This window comes from Salmo trutta, chromosome 32 (genome assembly GCF_901001165.1).
Source record: "Salmo trutta chromosome 32, fSalTru1.1, whole genome shotgun sequence".
Lineage (NCBI taxonomy): Eukaryota > Metazoa > Chordata > Actinopteri > Salmoniformes > Salmonidae > Salmo > Salmo trutta.
Window position 1 is genome coordinate 7,900,774 of NC_042988.1, and position 13,196 is coordinate 7,913,969.

Consider the following 13,196-nt stretch of genomic DNA (forward strand, 5'->3'; position numbering starts at 1 on the left):
TTGGATTCAGGTCTGGGGAACGGGCAGGGTAGTCCATAGCATCAATGCCTTCCTCTTGCAGGAACTGCTGACACACTCCAGCCACATGAGGTCTAGCATTGTCTTGCATTAGGAGGAACCCAGGGCCAACCGCACCAGCATATGGTCTCACAAGGGGTCTGAGGATCTCATCTCGGTACCTAATGGCAGTCAGGCTACCTCTGGCGAGCACATGGAGGGCTGTGCGGCCCCCCAAAGAAATGCCACCCCACACCATGACTGACCCACCGCCAAACCGGTCATGCTGTAGGATGTTGCAGGCAGCATAACGTTCTCCACGGCATCTCCAGACTCTGTCACGTCTGTCACGTGCTCAGTGTGAACCTGCTTTCATCTGTGAAGAGCACAGGGCGCCAGTGGCAAATTTGCCAATCTTGGTGTTCTCTGGCAAATGCCAAACGTCCTGCACGGTGTTGGGCTGTAAGCACAACCCCCACCTGTGGACGTCGGGCCCTCATACCACCCTCATGGAGTCTGTTTCTGACCGTTTGAGCAGACACATGCACATTTGTGGCCTGCTGGAGGTCATTTTACAGGGCTCTGGCAGTGCTCCTCCTGCTCCTCCTTGCACAAAGGCGGAGGTAGCGGTCCTGCTGCTGGGTTGTTGCCCTCCTACGGCCTCCTCCACGTCTCCTGATGTACTGGCCTGTCTCCTGGTAGCGCCTCCATGCTCTGGACACTACGCTGACAGACACAGCAAACCTTCTTGCCACAGCTCGCATTGATGTGCCATCCTGGATGAGCTGCACTACCTGAGCCACTTGTGTGGGTTGTAGACTCTGTCTCATGCTACCACTAGAGTGAAAGCACCGCCAGCATTCAAAAGTGACCAAAACATCAGCTAGGAAGCATAGGAACTGAGAAGTGGTCTGTGGTCCCCACCTGCAGAACCACTCCTTTATTGGGGGTGTCTTGCTAATTGCCTATAATTTCCACCTGTTGTCTATTCCATTTGCACAACAGCATGTGAAATTTATTGTCAATCAGTGTTGCTTCCTAAGTGAACAGTTTGATTTCACAGAAGTGTGATTGACTTGGAGTTACATTGTGTTGTTTAAGTGTTCCCTTTATTTTTTTGAGCAGTGTATATATATATATACACGTGCATGTTCACAATTCTCCCACTATGTCATACCTGCCTGCATAACTTTTATTTTTTTTCATCTAATTTTAATACAGTGTTGCTAATAGTAGCGTTAAGAGTATGTTACTTGCAACTGGCCTGTTCAGGATGGTACAACCCCCATTTCAATAGGAACATTTCCAAGTTTGCAGCTTAACACACAAGGGCTATCTATGCCTTACTCTTCCCAAAAGATGTCATAGGTCATAATTGAGTCAGCATAATAAAATACAATAATCACTTCAATCATTCTGTGTCCATACTTTTGATGATTCATTGCGAGTGCCTGTAGATCCTAGGCAACATTTTTCAACTAACCGGTTTCATCTGCAGCTGATGGGAGTCAGTTCTTGTACTCAAGTACAAGTAAAGTAGCCCTCTCAAACTCCTTGAGAGTAAAGAAGTAACTGGTCAAAGTACTCAGTACTAGTTAAGCATTTGTACATCTCATACATACATAAGGAATCGTTGACTTAAAAGCCCATGACTAATGTAGCTCCATCAGGATGCAAACGATTACTTGAAGACAAGGATTACCTTTTTTAGTTTTTTATTAACTAAACTAATAAGCACACACAAGCACAGTACATTACAGTTTAACAATGTTTAAATCGGAAATCACCAGGTGAAACAATACATCGTTCTCCCTGCCAATGGTTCTGTAAAAAGCAGAGGGATGGGGCTGGAGAAATGGAACCATAGTTTAAACCATGTTTCCAGGCTATAGTCCAGTGGTTCTGTAAAAAGCAGAGGGATGGGGCTGGAGAAATGGAACCATAGTTTAAACCATGTTTCCAGGCTATAGTCCAGTGGTGTCAATCTCATTCCATGGAGAGCCTAGTTTTTGCTGGTTTTAGTTTTTTCCTTTCAATTAAGACCTAGACAACCAGGTGAGGGGAGTTATTTTCTAATTAGTGACCTTAATTCATCACTCATTTGAGGAGCAAAAACCCGCAGACACTCGGCTCACCCGTGGAATGAGTTTGACACATGCTAGTGTATGTTTACATTTACTTTGTTTACAAACATTGGAGTAGAAAAAATATATAGATTTTGGGGTCTGATGGGGTACGGCAGTTGAACTATGTTCATGAGGCATTTATTAGTTATATTCTTCAAGAATCCAAAAGTGGATGTAGCAACCGCAGACTGGCCATTTAAAGGGGTGCATCGGACCTGGTCATGTAACCGGGCAAAAGCAGTAACAGACGAGCGCCCTTCTCAAATCTGTGCCACATGATCACATTGTCAACAAGGAAGAAACATAAAAGTTTATTTTCCATAAAATGTTCAAACTATTTTTCCTTAGGAAGGCAGATAAAGCACATATGCAAAACAAATGGAATCACTTTTCAACCAGTGCAAACTGCACCCACCCAAACGAACACCGTCAGTCTGTGATAGATTCCTCGTCATCAGAGCTGTAGTGGATGCTGTCATAGATGCCATCTAGGTCCTCTTCCAGGAGGTCATCTATGAAGTTATTTTCTAGGAGGGAGGTGTCTTGGCCCATAGCTTTGCTGTATATCAGTTTGACAGAGTCCTGGAGTCTTCTGAGATGGTTGACTCTCCTCTGAAGCATGGAGAAGAGACCTCTGCTCCCAGCTTCCGACTGATTCAATTGCCAGCCTAACACCAACAATCGTAATGTGTAGGGTAAATAAAATGAACTATTCCTTAAATACAATAGCAATTACAGGGTTCCAACATCAATTGTACATCTTAATGAAAGTTCCCCTACTTTGCCTGCTTAGGTCAAGTGCCACATGTGAAGCAAGGCCTTGCACATTCTCCGATTCCCTCTTTAGGCTTTCCCAGTGCTGCTTGACTTCCTTTAGGACAATTAACTCCTCCTCCTTCAGCCGTCTCAGGAGCATCACCCGGTCAAAGACTATTTTCTTTGTGAGTAGGTCAGCTGTAAATTCATAAGAATGCAATGTTAATTTGTAACTTTGGCAGTGCTGTCTGTGTTTGTGCAACTGAACAAACACAGATAGCAAAATAGAAACATAGTTATTGTGACACACAAACATACTACTTACTTTGTCCATGCAGCTCCCAAGGCCATGCATGAAGGTCTGCGGAAAGGATCTCATCTGCAGATGGTATTGCTGAATCTGGTACAAGGGTGTTGTACTCCTCTGTCAGCTGTCAATTTGGCCTTTTCTTCCGACATCTTTCTGCGCAGAGGATGTCTTTTCTTGCATCCATCTGTCATCAAAACAAAAGGAGAATGGAATTATTTGTTAAATTGCATGGCTTTGAAATGAAAGATAAATGAAGTGTGTGCAATTCAATATTCATGAAATGTAACAAACCTGTCTGACGGTAGAGGTTCTGTTTCCTTTGTTTGATGCTCAGAAACAGGACTTCAATTGTTCTCTGTAGTGCCTGGGGACCATCCATGTTCTCAGCTGTTTCCTCTGAAATACAATAAATCTATAAATTAACAACTTATCTCCAACGGTGAGTAGTTGCACTCACTTCCTGGAGGAACATAGGGCCTGTGAAGGTTTCTGTAATAAATGATTTGTTATGTGGGGGGTGAGTGTGCCCCAACCTGGAGAACCAGGGAATGTTTTGTCTGCCTCCTACCCTTCCACCTGTCCGGCTTGATTGCACCTGCTGGTGGAATACACCCTCTAAGGGCTAGCTCAGGGTCATTGGAGTACGCAGGCCTCTCCACCACGTCAAGGTGACAGTCCAGGAGAGTTACATTTATGATTATTTATATTTTTGTATTCATTTACCTGTATTAGCCCATTGCTGAACTTCCGTTGTCCAGTTGTACAGAGTCTCATCGCCTACAATCACTCAACATTTTCAAGAGTCTGGGTCTCCTCCTGGATTTTTGCTGTTTGAGAATTATGACAAAAACAAAACAGAATAATTAATTGTTTTAAAATAAATGAAATGCATAGATATAATACTTGATCTATGATCCCTTATTGATGTCACCTGTTAAATCCACTTCAGTGTAGATAAAGAGGAAGAGACAGATTAAAGGAGGATGTTTAAGCCTTGAGACATGGATTGTGTATATGTGCCATTCAGAGGGTGAATGGGCAAGACAAAATATTTAAGTGCCTTTGAAAGGGGTATGGTAGTAGGTGCAAGGTCCAACGGTTTGTGTCAAGAACGGCAACGCTGCTGGGTTTTTCACGATCCACATTTACCCGTGTATCAAGAATGGTCCACCACCCAAAGGACATCCAGCCAACTTGACACAACTGTGGGAAGCATTTGAGTCAACATGGGCCAGCATCCCTGTGGAACGCTTTCGACACCTTGTAGAGTCCATGCCCTGACGAATTGAGGCTGTTCTGAGGGCAAAAGGGAGTGCAACTCAATATTAGGAATATTTTGTACACTCAGTGTATTTTGACTACAGAGTAAACTCTCCTCAAAGGCAAATGCTTCCAGCTTTCACAATTACAGACAGCGGTTGCAAAAGGAACGACACTGTGTAAACATTCCAATAGTGGATTTGAATGAATTCAACTAAGACTATTTCCATAATGTGGAATGGCAGATTGCTTCATATTAAAGGAAATGTGCAGGAAAAAGCTCTGCCAGGATGTTGTTATTGCACTCCCCTACAGAAATAGTTGGACAGTGATGCTAAAATGTTGAACTTGTCTCTCTACTCCAGTATTTTGAATTGCTTTGTCGAGAAGCTACCTGCAAGTAAGCATTTCGTTGGATGGGGTTACCATCAGTATCCTGTACATACGACTAATAAAACCTGCAACTAGACATATAAAGTGCTTTAATTTCGAAACGGTAAATCAGAAAAGTCTGAAAATACCCTGAAATAAAAGGAGAAATTCTGTACTGTAACCTCATGTCAAACATTTGATCTCAAATCCAAAATTCTGGAGACTTGAGCCACATTTAAAAATGTTGCATTAGACTTAAAGGGGCATTCAGAAGTTGATAAAGCCATTTTTGGACTTATATTAATGATATATACCCATTTGATTCTAGAAGATTATAACTTCTTAATGCCTCATGACTGTAATTCAACTGTCATAACCCATCAGAATCCAAACTATAAGCTTGTTGTAGTCAATGTTTGCAAACAAAGTAAATGTAAAAAAAAACACTGGTTAAAAACATGGTTAAAACTATTATTTTAATAACATTGATGGTACGTTATTGCAATAATAGCTCTGTCAATAAATTGAAAGTGGTTACATTTCGCCAACCCCATCACTCAGCTTTTAACCAAAACAGGGGAGGGGAGTGTGCTTTGTTATAGTTTCAACTACCGATTACAGATTTAATAAAAATACAATACATTCATTACAAGGCCACTGAATAACAAGGAATTGTATAGATCAATACCTGATTCTTCCTCCTCAGTGACTGGCCCAAAATGTTGCACTAGTCTGGCTCTTGATGTACTGGCCCTTGGAGCTGAAAAAAATTGGTAATAAAAAGGTTTTTAATTCAAAAGATTTGCTGGAGTTCTGACTCTCCTTTCGTTAAATATGTATTTTCATCAGAGACAGACAACAGTTAGAGACTGGGAAAGGTGGGATCAGACCTGCATGTAATGTATTATGTGCTGTGGGTAGATGGTACTAGACCGGCCTATGGCATGGCAAACAACGTTTGATATGCTATGATACAGTATGTTTGAAAGGAAAAAGTCAGATCAGGGACTAATAAAATTAAACACCTAGACGGGATGAAACTTACCAACAGAAGTGGATGTAGTTGCCTTCCTGGTTTGAGGAACAATCTGTCCTCGCTCATCCCTTTGTCTCCATCTGAACCTAATCCCTGGAGGCTTGTTTGTCTTTTTCTTATTATTTTCCTAAAAAGTGCATTTCAATTATCCTGGCTGGCCCACTAATAAAGGTCTCCCACAAGCATGGCTTGCTTGTGCACATATGGAGCACAAGCAAGACTTATTTTCACATAAGGTGAAGTGATTTGTCAGCTGAGGAAAGACACATGCAGTAGACCCACGTTCTGGCTCACTCACACAGCTAACATGTGTAGCAGTTCACAAGGATGCTAACAAGTGCACCCTTGTGCCTCATCCTCAATGGGCAATATCATTGATGCCCGTGTTCAGGTCATATCACGGAGTCTAACGTTTAAATTCACATTTGTGCCATGTGGGGTCTACTTTGACAAACAAAAAGCAATGATAAATCATAACGCTGTGGTGCTGGGGTTGTGTTGGGAATATTTGTCCACGTATGGGAGCTATAGGGGTTACATTACCGGTAATGTGCGACTTGTTACATTACCCGTTCTGGGTTGAGCTCCTCAGCCAGCTTTTTTGCCTCGTTAATGGTCTCGTCCTGTTGGGCTTGTGGGTCCTTCTGTTGGTTGAGCTCCTCAGCAAGGCGTTCTGCCTTTTTAATAGCCTCATCCAGTTGGTCTTGGGGGTCCTCAAAGGCCATACCATCTCAAAAGAAACAGAGACAACTTCCAATCCTAACAAATTCCTTCACATAGTAACCTCCCGTCTATGAGAAAAGCTGCATGTCATTGATAGCGTGTGTGTTTTACTATATCCTGCACGTTACTAAAGAACTTCATCCTCCTCCACACGCAGACTGACTGATCTACAAATCACTTTGAATAACAAATACATATCTATTATTACTTGCAGATCAGTCAGTCTGTCTCTATTTACCAACAATGCACTATTAGTCTGTCACTTCCTTGTTCATGTTGTTCTATGACATGTGTGCAACTCCAGTCCTTGAAGGCTACAGTGTCTACAAGTTTTGATCCATTTAGATCATTGACTAGTTAGGACCTCCTCTCACCTGATTGTCTGTCTTAACAGGATTTCATCAACTCCTTTACGTCCCTCCTAGGGTCCCTCTCCTTCTTCCAAGGAGAAGTCACAAGATGAATACAGATTGAGTGGCAATGTGTATTTCTTTGAAGATGCAAAGAGGAAAAAAGGGGAATATATAGCCTAATGTATAGGTGGCTCAAATAATAAGTGAGAATGATATCCAAATATATGTAAGTAATGCACCAAAAATATCCACACATTCTATGTTGTGTATGCAACTTTATTCACCTTAGTTACGTAACCTTCATTACTGGTTTAACACGTTTTGATAAACCAAACACTTTAACAAACACAAAACAAATGTGTATGTATGCTTTATTTCTGACAACAAGGGACGAACTGGCGACCTACCTGTTATCTGTCCAGAGTCTAGACATCTGCTGTGGACGAAAAATCTATAAACAACAAATGTCACATGATCGGATGAGGTAACCATTCTTGTTCTTCTTGTAACTTTCCGGTAGGCTAGAAGCTTTCCGGTGTTTTGCTGCAGGTCACAGGTCGACGGAGGTATTGCACTTGATTTATCGTTCTCATAACCGTAGATGCAGCCGTGTTGAAATACGAAAGCTTTCTATCTATTTCGCACTGACGGTAATTTGAACACAAGAAAGTTTCTAGTGAAAAGGTGCTTACACCCAGAGCCATGTATTTACACTCAGCCAGATCATAGTACAATTCCACCCTAGCCTTAGTACGGGTTAACGTTTGTCATTTTGGTTGGCCAACAACATTTAAGACTACAATGACTGCATACGTTTCCCAAACTGTTATACGAAAAAAAAATGTTTTGGTACTGATGGACAATGGCAAGGCTGCTATTGTATTTTCAGTTATATTCTGATGAAATATAAATGGTTTACACGTTTGTTTTTTGTAAGAAATACATGGAACTACAACCGAATAAAACACCATTCGCCATCCTGCATTGCTTATATTCACTCTATACTGAAAAGTCTGTTCAGAAAAATCGAAAACAGTACATATAGGCATAACACTACAATGTTTTACTAGGGATTAAAAAAAGACAAAATATCTATATATTCATAACGTAAAATAAATAAAAAATGAAATACAGGCTATCGCGTCTATGGTTGTTGCAAATGCTTGTGTGTCGCCTACTGGTTAAATTCGTGTCTTTTCGCACGATTTGAACCACACAAAAATGCACAAAAACGCACGAAATCTGCTGAAATACATTTTGTACATATATGCGCGAATTGAATGTGAGGTTGGGCTGTGCTACAATATACTTAATTGTCAAAAGTAAAAGTATAAAGCATTTCCAATTCGTTATATTTAGCAATCCAGACGTCACCATTTTCTTGTTTTCTTAATTTACGGATAGCCAGGGGCACACTCCAACATTCAGATGTAATTAACAAACGAAACATGTGTGTTTAGTGAGTCCGCTAGATCAGAGGTACTAGGGATGACCAGGGATGTTCTGTTGATAAGTGCATGAATTTGACAATTTTCCTGTCCTGCTAAGCATTTAAAATGTAACGAGTACTTTTGGGTGTCAAGGAAAATGTATGGAGGAAAATAATAATATTTAGGAATGTAATGAAGTCAAAGTAAATGTAGTCAAAAATATAAATAGTAAATTAAAGTACAGATACCCCAAAAAACTTCTTAATTAGTACTTTAATGTATTTTTACTTAAGTACTTTACACCACTGCTTATTCTACATGTTTGACCTGTTTAATACATAGAAATGCACCTGTTGTAGACAGACAGGGTGTCTGAGGATTGCTCTCACCAGGTCGGCTCAGCAGAACACCCAGACTGTGGTTGCCAGGATTTGTCCTCCTCTGCAGCTGGTCTCTGAGAGCAAACGCTTTGCTGAGAAAGGAGACAGTTGGCTATCTTTGTGTAACCCGTAGAGACAGTATAAATATGCTGAGTGGAAAATACCTCGTCAGAGCTTCTGACTAACTTCCACATGAAGCGCTGTTTGTCTGTAATCTCTCCGCTGGCGTGAATAGACATAAATTCATTTAAGATTGACTTTGGGGTCCTTAGTGGTAATTTCCCCGACTTGTGAATACAATGTATTTTGTATAAATTGTCCAAATTTCGTTCTTGTCTAAAACCAATGAGAGTGGTTTTATCTAACCATCTGAGGGGATGCAGATTAAACTTGTAGCTGATCGTCAGTCACATGATGTTCTACTTTAAGTTTATACACCACATGACCAGAAGTATGTGGACACCTGCTCATCGAACATCTCATCCCCCCTTTGCTGCTATAGTAGCCTCCACTCTTCTGGGAATGCTTTCCACTAGATGTTACTTGAAACATTGCTGCGGGGAATTGCTTCCATTCAGCCAGAAGACCATTAGTGAGGTCGGGCACTGATGTTGGGCGATTAGGCCTGGCTCGCAGTCGGTGTTCCATTTCATCCCAAACCTGTTCAATGGGGTTGGTATCAGGGCTCTGTGCAAGCCAGACAAGTTCTTTCAAACCAATCTCGACAAACCATTTCTGTATGGGCCTTGCTTGGTGCACTAGGGCATTGTCAGGCTGAAACAGGATAGGGCCTTACCCAAACTGTTTCCACAAGGTTGGAATCACAGAATTGTCTAGAATATCATTGCATGCTGTAGCGTTAAGATTTCCCTTCACTGGAGCTAAGGGGCCTAGCCCGAACCATGAAAAACAGCCCCACACCACTATTCCTCCTCCACCAAACTTTACAGTTGGCACTATGCATTCGGGCAGGTAGATTTCTTCTGGTATCCGTCAAACTCAGATTTGTCCGTCGGACTGCCAGGTGGTGAAGCATGATTCATCAGTACAGAAAACGTGTTTCCACTGCTCCAGAGTCCAATTGCAGCGAGCTTGACACCCCTCCAGCCGACGCTTGTCATTACCGAATCAATGTAATAAGAATGAACACCAAGAGAGAAAAGGAAAAGATAAGCCAATACCACTGCACTATACTCTCGAAATAGGTTACTGTTTTCTTGTTCTTTATATATTCAATATTGAATATGGGGCGGCAGGTAGCCTAGTGGTTAGAATGTTGGGCCAGTAACGGAAAGGTTGCTAGATCGAATCCCCGAGCTGACAAGGTACAAATCTGTTGTTCTGCCCCTGAACAAGGCAGTTAACCCACTGTTCCTAGGCCTTCATTGTAAATAAGAATTTGATCTTAACTGATTTGTCTAGTAAAATAAAAAATAATAATTGCCTGCTGAATAACTGCTTTCTAACCTCATGAAATGCAATTCTCTGCATAGACATGGATGAAAACTGTTAACTTGCTGGACAAAAAACATTCTTATTAATTTCACAATAGCAAGAAAAGTGGGGCTTGTGAAGGGAAGCTAAAGCCTGAACCCTGCAGCCTTCTTCACCACAAAGGAATGTTTTATACCTTCACGTATAGCGATACTTCGGTTAATTATATGATGAACAACTTTAGCATAGTATGATATCGAATCAAGATAATCGGTTGTTGATCATTTAGAAAGTATGTTTCACTTAAATATGATGAAAAGAAACATGGTTCTGTTGAAATAGTAGAGTTTCTGCCTGACTCTGTTCTGCCGAGGCACAGCTGACTCCGATCGGTGCAGGTGGACGCAGTTTATGCACCAGTCCCCTAAATTTTGCACCAGTCCGCTATTTGGTGTGCACAATTTGATTCTCAATATGTCTCTTTATTTGGCCTACATTTATTTTATTTTATTACAGCACATTATATGTCACCAATGCTTTCATTCTCTGTACCACAGTGTTTCATTTTAAGGTTACTATTCCAATACAGTTGACTTTATTTCAGGGTGGACAAGTTACAGTTCTGTGTCTAAAAGAAAAGTCGAGCGCATGTTTCCAGAGCATGTTTACAGGAACACACAGGCAGGATACACTTCAGTATCATATCGCAAGATTTTAATATCCTAAACTATAGTATATGATTTTTACAATTTCAAAATGATAAATTGGAAGTTTATCCATGGAATTTATGAGACACACTAATGCCTAAAGCCCTGTTTTCTTTTACACAGGTGAGGACGTTTCTGTAGTTGCATTAGAGGCTTTGGGATATATGGCCCAATTATTTAATGGCCTGACTCCTGTCACGTGGAACAAGGAAACACTGAACCTGTTCAAAAACAGATGACCTAGTTAAGTTAAGAAATTAGAGGGATGTGTAAGTATGATCCATCATGGTGTAGCCTAACCTATATTTGAGGGGCAGACAATAATTGGCACAGGTCTTTAATATGTGATTTAATCTAAATTATTTTTGTATAATATTTTCAGAACATTAATTAATACGGAACTAATTCACTGACCACCATTTTATTGTCACCAGGTCGGGTGTGGTGTTGGGGAATCCTCTGGAGATGGAGGGTCGGTCATAACAGGCAACGCGTCATGAAAACACATTTCGACAAGCTGAACACCGTCTTGAAACAGAATTTGGGTCCAATATCAAATGTCCTTGAAAAGAGGCTAAATTAATCAGAGGAAATGTTCTAGATCACCACAAATTGGATGAATTTTGCTGCCACAACTCACATGTGAAGCATGGAACTTCCAAACGCCGTTTCAGGCGACGGATGCGTTAGCGTATCACCTGCTGTGGTTGAGTTGACTCTAAAACAATTATGTATTGTATTCGCTCCAGGAACAGAGCGCATGCGCATGTGAGATCGTGGGAGGTTTGCTACAAACTGGTGCAGATTTAAAAATTCCTCGACAGCAGAGTCAAGCAGTGAGGAAGAAGAGGTCTGTTGGACAAGCCACATAATCATCATTGGAGACATGTGACATGTACATGAGGCTGGCTAATAGATTGATGGATGATATATTTACTGTCTGATTGATTCATGTACATGTGAAGGCTATTAAGGCTGTTATTAATTTATTTATATTAAAATTAAATGACAATAACATGCATCTATTATCATATTGTTTGTATTAATTTACATATTTAGTCATCCATGCATTCATCCATTCAGTCTTTCATGTATTCATTTGTTTACAGACAACATGCAGTTCAAAACAACGGCGTAGTGGAGTCTATGCACTACAGATTAGCACATGTAATATATTTATTTCATACCACGACTGTAGGCTGCCAAATTAACCTGTTGTCCCATTTAACAACATTTGTAATTAACTGACTGCTCAAATACAGTGAAATTCATCTCAAGTTTGAAAATAAACATTAATTTGTTGATTGGCCAACAGTCATGAACAATCAATGCTATGATGAGTTAGTTCATTGTTACAAGGTAGCCTAATATAAAGACTTAACATAAAAACTGTATAATCAGAAACCTACACCTCCAATTAACGTCGTAGTCATCATCCTCATATGATTCTATATCTGAATGGGATTTTCATGGTTAAATAAAAGTTTAGAAAAATATAGCTATAACCATCATTAGCGTAATCATCATTCACATTCGGTCAAATTCACACGTCATCGTCACGGCAAAATTACGGCATATAACTATTTTTTTAAACAAAAATGAACTAACTTTAAAAAAAACTTGGAATTTACCGAATCAATTTAATAAGAATGAAGCGCATAAGAGAAAAGGAAAAGTAATTCCCCTGCATGCTGGCAACACCACCGCAACACCACCGCACTCTACTCTCCATTTTAGAGGCGGCGGCTTTAGTCTTCATTCAACACTACCAGTTACTCTATTAATAAAACGTGTTTCTATTTCAAAGATTTGCAATATTAACACTGTTCAGTAATGCTTCAGACTGCACTACCGGATTAAAAGAGAGTCAACAACAGACTAAACGTGTGTGAGCAAAAATGGATCTCCGTGCTACGCCTATCAAAAAAACGTTTCACACAGAATCTGAAAAATGTGGTGTGCAATGTCCAAAACTACAGCATATTTATACTGAACATGGCCCTCATTTCATAGGAGAGATCCGTGTACCATTGTATTATAGAAATAACAAATCAGCCATGGTTTTCTTAGTATTTAATATTCAATATGGCCTACATTTTAACACCTGCTGAATATGTTAGCATGAAATGCATTGCTCAATGCAATTCTCTACATATGAAAACTGTTAACTTGATAGGCAAACCTTTTCTGATTAGTTTTACAACAGAATAATTAAGAATAAACCCCCTGAAAATTGGGGCTTATAAAGGGAAGCGAAAGTCTGAACCATGAAACCCTTCTTCACCGCAAAGGGATTTTGATACCTTTACGTA

The 13,196-nt window shown here is 40.4% G+C and overlaps 1 long non-coding RNA gene across 8 annotated transcripts; it reads right to left on the reverse strand.

The window, feature by feature from the left end:
- Window positions 1-1,695: 1,695 nt before the first annotated feature.
- On the reverse strand, window positions 1,696-7,429 carry LOC115170953 (uncharacterized). 8 transcript variants are annotated; one of them, XR_003871113.1, is made up of 10 exons: window positions 7,341-7,428; window positions 6,955-7,070; window positions 6,427-6,587; window positions 5,867-5,984; window positions 5,510-5,581; window positions 3,913-4,016; window positions 3,481-3,585; window positions 3,205-3,373; window positions 2,904-3,077; window positions 1,696-2,791 (listed from the first exon to the last, which is right to left on the reverse strand). It is a non-coding gene; the product is annotated as an uncharacterized LOC115170953 (long non-coding RNA). The 8 variants fall into 8 exon arrangements; XR_003871110.1 differs by having other exon boundaries at window positions 5,510-5,984; window positions 7,341-7,429; XR_003871114.1 differs by lacking the exon at window positions 5,867-5,984.
- Between the last annotated feature and the right edge of the window lie 5,767 nt (window positions 7,430-13,196).